Source organism: Bos taurus, chromosome 4, assembly GCF_002263795.3.
Source record: "Bos taurus isolate L1 Dominette 01449 registration number 42190680 breed Hereford chromosome 4, ARS-UCD2.0, whole genome shotgun sequence".
Classification (NCBI taxonomy): Eukaryota; Metazoa; Chordata; class Mammalia; order Artiodactyla; family Bovidae; genus Bos; species Bos taurus.
Window position 1 is genome coordinate 56725104 of NC_037331.1, and position 4682 is coordinate 56729785.

Consider the following 4682-nt stretch of genomic DNA (forward strand, 5'->3'; position numbering starts at 1 on the left):
CCACCAGGCTTCCCCGTCCCTGGGATTCTCCAGGCAAGAACACTGGAGTGGGTTGCCATTTCCTTCTCCAATGCATGAAAGTGAAAAGTGAAAGTGAAGTCGCTCAGTCCTGTCCAACTCTCTGTGACCCCATGGACTGCAGCCTACCAGGCTCCTCCGCCCATGGGATTTTCCAGGCAAGAGTATTGGAGTGGGTTGCCATTTCCTACTCCAGAGTATCTTCCCAACCCAGGGATCAAACCTGGGGCTCCCACATTGTAGGCAGACACTTTACCATCTGAGCCACCAGGGAAGCCTATAACTATTTATAGCAGCATTCAAAAAATGAAAAAACCACACCAAGTGCCCACAAACTGATGAATGGATAAGTAAAGTGTGTTATATTCATACAGTGTAACAACAGACAATAACAAGGAATGAAATGTTGGTACATTTTACAATATGGATACTAAGAGGAAGAAATCAATTACAAAAGATCACATATTATAAGATTCTATTTATATGAAATGTCCAGAATAGGCAAATCTGGGTTGGTGAGTTGCAGGCAAATGGGGAATTATTATTAATGGGCTTTCAAATTATGGTGCTGGAGAAGACTGTTGAGACCTAATTGGACAGCAAGGGGATGAAACCAGTCAATCCTAAAGGAAATCAACCCTGGATATTCATTGGAAAGACTGATGCTGAAGCTGAAGCTCCAATACTTTGATTACCTGATGCAAAGAACTGACTTATTGGAAAAGACCCTGATGATGGGAAAGATTGAGGGCGAAAGCAAGGGGTGGCAGAGGATCAGATGGTTAGATAACAGCACCAATTCAATGGACATGAGTATGAGCAAACTCCAGGAGATAGTGCAGGACAGGGAAGCCTGGTGTGCTGTGGTCTATGAGGTCGCAAAGAGTTGGACACGACTTAGTGACTGAACAACTACAACACAATATTTAAAGGTGATAAAATTATTTTAAAATGGACTGTGGTGATGGTTGTATAATATACAAAGAACCACTGAATTATACACTTTAAATGGTTGAATTGTCCAGAATGTGAATTATATCTCAATAAAACTGGTATATAAAAAATACTAGCTAAAATTATAACCCTACATTGTTGTAGAGTTATATAATGATATATATAACTTATATAAGTTATATGATAACTCTACATTGTTGTTGTCTGATAGTAAGCAGAGTCACACCAGGACTCTGATAAATGGAAACATGTCATTGACAGTGAGGGAATAAGCAAATCTCCAGAAATGCCACATTTATATTTCAATTTCTGAAGCTTACACTCATACAAATTTAACCTAGATTAGGCTAACCATCTTTTCTGATTTGAAGGCTCTTTTTACATAACTCATCAACAATAGCATATCAAATAAACCTAATTTTTTTTCTTGCACGTCTCTTTTTATAAGGTGAAGGAACAAATCTTTGTGACTTTAAAAGAGCCCTCTGGAAAATCTCAAAGACAGTTTTAATTATCTGGGGTTCTCAAGAAGCTTGAGAACCCCAGAGAGGGTTGGAGAACACATAGGTCCAGCTCCTTTGGGAAAGAATTACTCTTTTTCTCTCCAAATGATAGTATATACATAGCTGCATTTCTCTGAAGCTATGACTCCTAAGTATAGTGTAAACCATATAACAGTTATTACTTTTACCCAAAGCAGCTAACTTCTATTTCACAGAAAAAAATTGGGGAATGAATAATTGTCTGTCACACACCAGCATTCTGTACTACATTTGCAGAGGCCATGAACATACCTAATGCAGCTTTCTAGAACCACACACATCATTTATATTTGCTTCTCAAGGGGCAAAAATGAGTACATTCATTACCGACTCAAGAGACAGATTCATAAAAATAAGAAGGAAATGGATATTAACTTGAAATTATGATTAATAATTAGTATTTCAGTATTTTATCTTACTGTCTTAAGATACTGCTATAGTAATTATCTAATGAATGTCCATTAATTAACTCAAGTTACTGTCGTTTCAAGGTTTTAAGTTATCTACAGTTCTTAGAAATTATCTTTGAGCTGACATATGACAAAACATAATTATTATTGACATAAATTTATTGGAATAATAATTTAATCTGGGTAAACACAAATTTATGTTTTTCATAATCTTAAACATTAAGTAGAAGTAATATAAGTTTATTCAATTAGTGAATCTATTTAAGATTAGGTAGTACATATTCAAGTAAAGTAAACATCTATACTTATGTATTTTACTTAATAATGACAAATCATAGATGACATAACTTTCAAAAAATAAAACCAGTAATATTAAACTTGTCTCATTAACTAAATTATTTGAAAGTGAACTCTTAAAACATTTCTGAGCTGAATACTTTTTAAATCTGCCACACTGAAAGTAAGAGAACTTCAATTTCCCTATTTTCTGAGAATTTTGCATGCTAAATCACTTCAGTGGTGTCTGACTCTTTGCAACCCTATGGACCATAGCCCATCAGGCTCCTCACATAAGAGGTAAAAGCCTTTCTAAATTATACTGACATACAGATATACAAAGAGAAAGGGAGAAAGCTTATAGCATCTATTCTGAAATTTTAGTCATGGGTCAAGAGTAAACACAGAAATAAAAATTTCACGAATGGACACAAAATTCTTAATTGATTAGGTATCAAAACAGACAAACAGAGAAGACTCACATGCCAGATTCTCTGCTTTCTCTTGGTCAGCTGGGTTCTCTATTAACTATTACTTCATTTACAGAGATCATCAATGATCAGGTCATGAAGTCAAATTTCTAACAACTACTGGGAAAGAACGTATTGACCCCCGCAAAATCCAAACACAAAATGTAAAACTGGTAGAGAGGCAACTTAAAATTAGAAAAGCACAGAGGAAGCAAAGTTTTATTGCCATTTTGGGTTTACCTTTGGAAGCCAAGAGAAGACTAACCTGGGCCTAAGTTGCCCACGGAGTGCACTTCTCTCCTTATGAAGTTTTCCTGGCTCTGATGCCTGAATCCACTGAGCATCTCAGTGGAACCTCCAAAACTGTTAAAAGATAATTTTTTTGGAAAAGATAAAATCATGACTCTCATAAGGATTTTAAAGTGAGCATGTGTTGAAGATTTTATTTTAGTCATTCAGTGAGGGAATCAGGTAGTTGGTGTAACTGGCTTAAAGGAAAAGTCAAAAGGCACTAATTTCTATGAAGTAAAAAGGAATGAGAGGAGGGCATGGCAACCCACTCCAGTATTCTTGCCTAGAGAATCCCATGGACAGAGCAGCATGGCGGGTTACCAACCTTAGGGGTCATAAAGAATTTGACACAACTGAAGCAACTTAGCCAAAGAATTGATGCTTTTGAACTGTGGTGTTGGAGAAGACTCTTGAGAGTCCCTTGGACTGCAAGGAGATCCAACCAGTCCATTCTAAAGGAGATCAGCCCTGGGTGTTCTTTGGAAGGAATGATGCTAAAGCTGAAACTCTAGTACTTTGGCCACCTCATGCAAAGAGTCAACTCATTGGAAAAGACCCTGATGCTGGGAGGGATTGGGGGCAGGAGGAGAAGGGGACGACCGAGGATGAGATGGCTGGATGGCATCACCGACTCGATGGACATGAGTTTGAATGAACACCAGGAGTTGGTGATGGACAGGGAGGCCTGGCGTGCTGTGATTCATGGGGTTGCAAAGAGTCGGACACGATTGAGCGACTGATCTGAACTTAACTGAAGCAACTTAGCACAGCACAGCACAAAAAGGAATGGAGGGAAGTCAACTGAAACTCTTCCAGACCAGACAGAATGTGCATGTGCATCAATTATAAAAGTTGTAAAATAGTGCAAAGATTATGAAAGGCTAAAGTCTAATGTATAGTTTCCCACTGAAACACAAATTTATTTTTTCTGTAGTCTTTTCTTCTGGATGTCTTTAAATAGCATCTGTTCATGTCTCCTATAGATCCTATAAATGTTTAATTGCTCTTCATATAAAACCTGGCTCTTGTATGATTAGCAGTTGAGAAAAGATTCCTACTTATGTGGTAAATGCAAAGCGGTTTTTAAAAACTTATTTTATATTGAGGTATAGTTGATTTACAATGTTGTATTAGTTTCAGGTGTACAACAAAGTGATTTAGTTGTACATTTACATATATCTGGGGCTTCTCTGCCGGCTCAGATGGTAAAGAATCTGCTTGCAATGCAGGAGACCCAGGTTTGATCCCTGGGTCAGGAAGATCCCCTGGACAAGGGAATGGCTACCCACACCAGTAGTCTTGCCTGGAGAATTTCATGGATAGAGAAGCCTGGCAGGCTACAGTCCACGAAGCTGCAAAGAGTTGGACACGACTGAACAGCTAACACTTCATACTTCATACATATATATGTTCTTTTTCAGATTCTTTTCCCATGTAGGTAATCCTTTCACAGGGACCATGCTAATCTCTGTATCATTCAGATTTTAGCATATGTGCTGCAGAAGCAAGCATGCAAATGGACTTTATTAACACTTCCCCCTGCTTATAGGATATAAATTACTGCTTGAACTAATTTTTTTTCATTTCTGTATTAGTTGTTTGTGTATCATTTATAGATGGTATGCTAAAGAAAAGAGATTGCTCATTGTTAGGAACAATTATATTTATAGGATGAAGTGGAGGGACCCACAAAGCTCATTTAATTGACTGATTGATTGATT

The 4682-nt window shown here is 37.4% G+C and overlaps 1 pseudogene; it reads right to left on the bottom strand.

Annotated features, from left to right (window-relative positions):
* Positions 1 to 4368: 4368 nt before the first annotated feature.
* LOC112446484 (uncharacterized) lies at positions 4369 to 4469 on the bottom strand (annotated as a pseudogene).
* Between the last annotated feature and the right edge of the window lie 213 nt (positions 4470 to 4682).